This window comes from Hyla sarda, chromosome 1 (genome assembly GCF_029499605.1).
Source record: "Hyla sarda isolate aHylSar1 chromosome 1, aHylSar1.hap1, whole genome shotgun sequence".
NCBI classification, from domain to species: Eukaryota; Metazoa; Chordata; class Amphibia; order Anura; family Hylidae; genus Hyla; species Hyla sarda.
The window spans coordinates 58956035-58964810 of NC_079189.1; the positions used below are offsets into that span (position 1 = coordinate 58956035).

Consider the following 8776-nt stretch of genomic DNA (forward strand, 5'->3'; position numbering starts at 1 on the left):
GAAAGACAGAGCTGTCTGCTGACATCATGAGCACAGTGCTCTCTGCTGACATCTCTGTCCATTTTAGGAACTGTCCTGGGTAAAAGGAAATCCCCTTGGCAAACATATGCTGTACTGGACAGTTCCTAAAATGGACAGAGATGTCAGCAGAGAGCACTGTGCTCGTGATGTCAGCAGAGAGCTCTGTGTTTCAAAAAGAAAAGAATTTCCGCTGTAGTATTCAGCAGCTAATAAGTACTGGAAGGATTAAGATTTTTTTTTATATAGAAGTAATTTACAAATCTGTTTAACTTTCTGGCACCCCCCTTTAAACTCTTATCTCACAAATTCGACATTGAAACTTATTTTAGAAATCTTAATATTTGTCCTGACTGTATATATTATAGTACCTGACTAGAGATGAGCGAATTTACAGTAAATTCGATTCGTCACGAACTTCTCGGCTCGGCAGTTGATGACTTTTCCTGCATAAATTAGTTCAGCTTTCAGGTGCTCCCGTGGGCTGGAAAAGGTGGATACAGTCCTAGGAGACTCTTTCCTAGGACTGTATCCACCTTTTCCCGCCCACCGGAGCACCTGAAGGTTGAACTAATTTACGCAGGAAAAGTTATCAACTGCCGAGCCGAGAAGTTTGTGACGAATCGAATTTATTGTAAGTTCGCTCATCTCTATACCTGACCTTTGCCACTTGCAATAGTTACTGCTGCATCCCTTTGCAGACAGCCCTGTGTTTGGCTCTCCAGCTGTTGCAAAAAACTACAACTCCCATCATGCCCTGACAGCCTTCAGCTGTCAGGGCATGATGGGAGTTGTAGTTTTGCAACAGCTGGAGAGCCACAAGTTGAAGAACAATCCTCTAAATACACATAAAGCACTTTACAGTCCTAGAAGTTCTGTCAAGACTACAGTCTTAAGAAAATATTCTTGCAAATTGCCCTTGCCCTGGTCATTGGATTATGTTCTGCAAACATTCAGGGTCTTCCCTCTATGTGTACACATTGTAAATGCATTAAGAAGCTCACAGACTCCTGCACCAAGCTGCACATGCTGCGCACCTCTTTGATGACATACATTGGATCCTTGCTATATACATCAAACCTTTCACTGATGACTTCAAGGTAGACCCCAGGATCCCATGGTGGAGCAGGAGGCACTATTTTATGTATATAAATCTATAACATAATAATATAAAAATAGTAATCATAAAAAAGTAATAAAAAATAATCATAATAATAATAAAAAAAATATATTTATTTATTTAATACACATATAAAATAATAGTAATATTGCAATAATCGTATTAATTATTATTATTATCATTATTATTAATATAATTATAAAAAAAGTAATAACAAATAAAGAAAAAAAATATATACAGATAAATAATAATAATAATAAAAAGGATAATAACTTACAATAATACTATAATTAGTAATAATAATTATAGTTATAAAATAATAATAACAATAATAATCATTTAATAAAAATTAAAGAAAAAAATATATGCACATATAAAATAATAATAATAAAAAAGGATAATAACTTAAAATATTATAATTAGTAATGATAAATATAGTTATAAAATAATAATATCATTATAAATAAGTAATACAAAATAAAGAAAAAATATATACACATATATAATAATAATAATTGATAACTAACAATAATATTATAATTAGTAATAATAATCATAGTTATAAAATAATAATATAATTATAAAAAAGTAATAAAAAAATCAAGAAAAAAATATATACACATAAATAATAATAAAATGATAATAACTAACAATATTATAATTAGTAAGAATAATTATAGTTCTAAAATAATGATAATAATAATAATAATATAATATAACAAAAATTAAAGAAAAAAATACATACACATATAAAATAATAATAAGAAATTATAATAACAAAAAATATTATAAATAGTAATAATAATTATAGTTATAAAAAAATTATATAATAATTAAAAATAAATCAAAAATAAAGAAAAAAATATATACACATAAAGAATAATAATAAAAAATGATAATAACTAACAATAATATTATAATTAGTAATAATAATTATAGTTCTAAAATAATAATAATGTAATAAAAATTAAAGAAAAAATATATACACATCTAAAATAATAATAATAATAATAAAAATGATAATAACTAACAATATTATAATTAGTAATAATAATTATAGTTCTAAAATAATTATAATATAATAAAAATTAAAGAAAAAAATATATACACATATAAAATAATAATACTATTCTCATTATTATGAATAATTATAACAACAATGTTATTATCCTTAGTAATAATGATATTTATTATGATCATTATTATTATGTCTGATAATATTTTATGTCATATTATTTGCACTTTTGCAATTCTCCTAAACTCTTGAAGAGATGTAGAAATAGTGGGATTGATCCTTCTTGCTGTGTTTCAGCTTCCTGCCCCCCAGAGACAGTCTGTCACATTGTTACAAGGCGTCATTGTCCAGCCGGGTGCTGGCCCCAGTGGAATGCAAAAATTCAAGTGGCCCAAATTAATTTGATCGCGACATTATGATGCACTTGTGAAAGATGAAAGGGGAGGCTGGACGTCTCCTCCAAGAACGCCATAATTATACATAATATATCCTATTTCAAAGCAATTAGCTCAATCGGGCGTAACGAGGCACTTGGCTGCCAGGGAGTAACAATGCCTTACAGCTATTTAAGATTTAAGATGTCAGGGAGACTCTGAGACTTGCCCAAATCTGGTATCAAACAGAGGGTTCTGCAGCCTCCCCAGTACCAGGGTAATACTAGGCATGATATCAAAGGGTGAACAACACCCCAAAATACTGCAAATTACCTAATAATTTACTAAATCAGGTGGGATATCCATCTACAAGTACAGGGGGCTTCCCACTGCTTGCTCCACACTATAATTCCCGACCCTTATAATCTTTCATATTCCCCTAAATATGCTAAAAATCCATTCTACCCATTATACTGAACATGCATTCTTCTTCTACTGATGAATCATAATGATTATTAATGTAGCTATTATTTAATTAATAAAAATATTTAAAGGGGTTGTGCGCTGCCCTAATTTTCAGAGATCCGCTCACAGCGTCCGGAAGTTCATTACTCCGAACGCTGTTTGCGGGCTTCCGTGTTCGCGGCCGCCGGGCATGACGTCACGCCCGGCCCCTCGCCCACCCCCTCGTGACGTCTCGCCCGCCCCGTCGTGACATCACGCCCGCCCCCTCTACCAAAGTCTATGGGAAGGGGGCGTGACAGCGGTCGCGCCCCCTTCCCATAGACTCTCGTTGAGGGGGCGGGTGAGACGTCACGAGGGGGCGGGCGAGTCGTCACGAGGGGGCGGGTGAGACGTCACGAGTAATGAACTTCCGGACGCTGTGAGCGGAGCTCCGAAAGTCAGGACAGCGCACAACCCCTTTAAATAAATTAACTGACAGTTGTTATGTTTAAAAATAAATATAACAAATCATCATCCTTAGTTTTAGGCAGTTTTTGGATATCTGCCACTGCAGTTTTTGAGTCAAAGGAAAAGGACATAAAAAGAAAGGACTTATACTTCTCCTCCCTTATGGATCCACTTCTGACTTTGGCTCAAAAACTGCAGTGGCAGATATCCAAAAACTGCCAGAAAAAAAACCAAGTGGAAACTTAGCCTAAGGGTATGTTCAGATGGGCGGATTTCTTGCAGAATTTCCGCAGCGTATTTGCTGCGGGAAATCTGCAGCGGATTTTGCTACCATTGACTTCAAGGGGTAAGCAGAAAATCCACAATTGAGACAGATTTGCATATTTTCCTTCGGACCCATTGAAGTCAATGGTAGCCAAATACGCTGTGGATTTCCCGCAGCAGATACGCTGCGGAAATTCTGCAGGAAATCCGCCATGTAAATGTACCCTTAGAAGGACATTGTTGTTCACACATAATAATAATAATAAAAATAATAATCATCATAATTACAGCAAAACATACTGATATCTTAGATTGTGTACCTCAGTGAGGACAGGGACCTATTTGAGTGTACAGCGCTGCAGGATCTGTGAGCGCTATATGAATTAAGAAGGAATTATTATTATCATTATTAGTAGTATAAAACAATGTAATAACACCACTGATATAACTATTAAGCAGAAGAGAAACACTACTAACAATAATATTAATAATATAAATAGTAATAGTTCTATATGTAAGGAAAAAATAATAATAACAATTTCAGCCGTGCTAACAAAGTAATAATACAACTACTGTAACTATTAAGTAGAAGAGTAACACTACTAGTAATAATATAATGTAAAAAGTAGAGATGAGCGAACTTATAGTAAATTCGATTCGTCATGAACTTCTCGGCTCGGCAGTTGATAACTTTTCCTGCATAACTTAGTTCAGCTTTCAGGTGCTCCGGTGGGCTGGAAAAGGTGGATACATTCCTAGGAAAGAGTCTCCTAGGACTGTATCCACCTTTTCCAGCCCACGGGAGCACCTGAAAGCTGAACTAATTTATGCAGGAAAAGTCATCAACTGCCGAGCCGAGAAGTTCGTGACGAATCAAATTTAGTGTAAGTTCACTCATCTCTAGTAAAAAGCAATAGTACTACAGTGGTCCCTCCACATACGATGGTAATCCGTTCCAAATGGACCATCATTTGTTGAAACCATCGTATGTTGAGGGATCCGTGCAATGTAAAGTATAGGACAGTGGTCTACAACCTGTGGAACTCCAGATGTTGCAAAACTACAACACCCAGCATGCCCGGACAGCCAACGGCTGTCCGGGCATGCTGGGAGTTGTAGTTTTGCAACATCTGGAGGTGCGCAGGTTGAAGACCACTGGTATTGGAGGTTATACTCACCTGTCCCCGCCGCTCCGGACCGTCACCGCTCGTCACCGCTGCCCTGGATGTCGCCTTCCAAAGCTGTCACAGCGTCCCCGGGTGTCCCCGACGCTCCGGCAAGGCCTCTGCTTCCCCGGCATCCTCGCTCTCCATCGCCGCCATCACGTCGCTATGCACACCGCTCCTATTGGATGACGGGACGGCGTGCGCAGCGACGTGATGACGACGATGGAGAGCGCCGATGATGCAGGGATCCCGAAGAGGACGCGCCAGAGCCCCGAGGACAGGTAAGTGATCGTCACCGGAGCACACGGGGCACCGTAAACGGCTATCCGGTGGCAGCTGAAGCAGTCTGCGCTGCCGGATAGCCGTTTATGCGATGGCCCCGACATACAAAAGCATCGTATGTTGATGCTGCCTCTGAGAGGCCATCGTATCTTGAAATGATCGTATGTCGGGGGATCACTGTATTTGTAAGGTAATTGAAGTAATAATAATTATTATAATAATAAAATTAGTAAAGCTCTAACTATTTAAAAAAGTACTTATAGTAATAATAATAACACCACTAATTTTACACATGGTATTTTGGCCCATAGTCGGTGAATATTTTGGGGGAAATTTCTCAAAACCTGTGCAGAGAAACAGTGGTGTAGTTTTCCACAGCAGCAAATCAGATCACTTCTTTAATTTTTCAAAATGCCCCTGAAAAATAAAAGAAGCGATCTGATTGGTTGCTTTGGACAACTGCACAACTTTTCCTTTCACACAGGTTTTAATAAATCTCCCAACTGATACTTATTTGTGAACTCATTTTTTGAATGGGTTCAAAACACCTAAAAAGTTGAACATCTCTAATTTGTGGTAGTATCACTGGTGGGTTTGGCTAGAAGTGATCTCCCAATTGGGGTATAAATAGTGATGAAATAGGGAGTAAAATACGATGTGTGACCCCAGCCTTAGGCTATGTTCACAGATATCCGGCGGGATATTCATTTTCAGTAAGTTTGTGCCAATACTATCTGGCTGGATATTTTTGGGCTCATACACAATATTTAGGTCAGAATTCTTGGGGTGCCGTCACATATGTTCGGCAATCCGGCACAGTTTCCCTCCGACGCTATAGAAAAGTGCTGGAGGGCAACTGATCATTGAACTGATCCTGTTCATTTGAATGGGACAAAACAAATTAATCGCCAGGCCAGACAGGTGAACGCATCTTTCAGCATTCCCCCATCTTGCAGCATTCCCCCATCTGGCAGCATTCCCCCATTGATGCATTTAGCCATTAATGTGGCCTGTCATTTGGACAAATGTGACGGCACCCCAAGAGTGGAACTGCAAAGAAAAAACATAATGGAAAGATTTGTATTGGTTTCACTCCTGGTTTTTCCTAAAAATACTGACCAAAATACTATGGGGGAGATTTATCAAAACATGTGCAGAGGAAGAGTGGTGCAGTTGCCCATAGCAACCAATCAGATCCCTGCTTTCATTTTTCACAGGACTCTTTAAAAATGAATGAAGCAATCGGTTGCCAGGGCAACTGCACCACTCTTCCTCTGCACAGTTTTAATAAATCTCCCCCTATGTGTGTACCCATCCTTAAGCTTACAGTATGTAACTGCATGTAATTAGATATGAGCGAACTTACAGTGAATTCGATTCATCACGAACTTCTCGGCTCGGCAGTTGATGACTTATCCTGCATAAATTAGTTCGGCCTTCAGGTGCTCCGGTGGGCTGGAAAAGGTGGATACAGTCCTAGAAAAGAGTCTCCTAGGACTGTATCCACCTTTTCCAGCCCACAGGAGCACCTGAAAGCTGAACTCATTTATGCAGGATAAGTCATCAACTGCCGAGCCGAGAAGTTTGTGACGAATCGAATTTACTGTAAGTTCGCTCATCCCTACATGTAATGCTTAGTGTTACTTAAATTTAATGGTAGTTTAGGTGAGTGTCTGTTCAGTGTTGGACCTGTGTTACTAATTTATAGTATAATAGGTAGTTAAAACATAGTTTTTATTAATAATACAATAAAATGAAGTGAACATATACAATATTAGACAACAATGATCGTTTTAGGAATGGATACAGCTGGCCATATGTCTAGACCCACCTCTGCTTTCCTAAAAAAACGGGCCCTGCTGGTCGATAGACCCCCTACCTATTAATGCAGGGAGGTCTTCCTACAGAGAGCCAACCCGCACCTGGATCCTCCTATCTCCCCCTATGCCTTAGGATGGGAGGGAGGTAGGTGAGGAGGACTGATAACACTGTGCAGATAGCTGTCGGACAAAACCTCCAAATATCACCGTGTGAGTCAAGTACATGTAAATACAGTCATGATAATATAGTCACACAGGGGGAGATTTATCAGAACCTGTGCAGAGGAAAAGTTGCCCAGTTGCCCATAGCAACCAATCAGATCGCTTCTTTCATTTTGAAGAGGCCTTGTTAAGAATGAAAGAAGAAATCTGATTGGTTGCTATGGGCAACTGGGCAACTTTTCCTCTGCACTGGTTTTGATAAATCTCCCCCATAGACCATACAGGTATTAGCATGATATAAATGCATCCATACTAGAAGGCTTCCCTGCATTAATAGGTAGGGGGTCTATCAACATAGACATATGGCCAGCTGTATCCATTCCTAAAACGATCATTGTTGTCTAATATTGTATATGTTCACTTGATTTTAGTGTATTATTAATAAAAGTTATGTTTTAAGAAATCTGTGTACTACCTATTAAATTTAAAGCTACATGGTGAACCCCATAAGAAAAGAAGGAGCACCAGTGGGGACGATGGGTGCAATACATCCACCTTGTTGCATCTTGTGTTCCCACCCATTGTGGATCTGGATTCATAACATTTGGGAATAAACCCTTAATGACATATTAGGTTTAATTTAGGGCCAAAAACCTTATATATAACAACCAGTGCAGCCATAAAGTGTAGCATTTTCCTGGCTTGCATTAGTAAAGTGGATGTGATCAGATTGGTTGCTTGTGCTTCTCTTTTTGTCTGTATATTTTAGTCAAGAGCAGTCAGTTATGGTAAATGTACAGATAATGTATGCACCCTGGCATCAGTTACATTGCTAGTGTTTGCCATAGTATTTAAAGGGGTACTCCCACTCTAGACATCTTATCCAGGGGGTCCCGCCGCTGGGGACCCCCGCAGTATTGCATGCGGCACCCACCTGTTTTTTGTGCGGAAGCGCTGGAGGGTCTGAGTCACGACTACGGGAACGGAAGTCTGTGACGTCAGGACTCCGCCCCCGTGTGACGTCATGCCCGTCCCCTCAATGCAAGTCTATGGGAGGGGGCGTTGGAAAAAAAATAGAGCTGAGTGAATCTTTAAAAACTTTCTTTTGCATCTTGAATCTCAAATTCTATTGTTTCAATAGTCTGAGGTTATTCTAGTTCTTGAAATCACTCTGAATATTTGTCTCCTCTATTCCACTACCAACACTAGCAAAGTAAAGCAGCCTATACACATAACATTTCTGTAAGCTGAACAGCCCATACACATACCTGGCTTAGCTCAGAGAGTAATGTATTTTCATTGAAGAGAGGGGGTAAGGGCCCTATGACATGGGTAATTGTCTACAGAACAGGCCGATATCACCTTTTGTAATAGGGGCAGTGATCGGCCAAAGAACAAGTAAATGCTCACTCGTTGACTGATCGGATGGTCTTCATCTGTTGAAGAGGCATCAACTGTCAGCGGCACATCTGCCTGTGTAATAGGCATGCGGAGGGTGGTGATTAATGTTGAGCGGCATAGGCCATATTCGAATTCGCGAATATTCGCAAATATATGGTCGAATATTCGTCATATATTCGCGAATATTCGCAATATTCTCGTTTTATTTTCGCATATATAACATATAAGAAAATTTGCATATA

At 38.7% G+C, this 8776-nt stretch overlaps 1 long non-coding RNA gene across 1 annotated transcript; it reads right to left on the minus strand.

Moving 5' to 3' along the window:
* Positions 1-1080: 1080 nt before the first annotated feature.
* Positions 1081-8559, minus strand: LOC130354385 (uncharacterized). The gene is made up of 4 exons (XR_008888443.1): positions 8402-8559; positions 8068-8180; positions 4024-4077; positions 1081-1172 (listed from the first exon to the last, which is right to left on the minus strand). It is a non-coding gene; the product is annotated as an uncharacterized LOC130354385 (long non-coding RNA).
* Between the last annotated feature and the right edge of the window lie 217 nt (positions 8560-8776).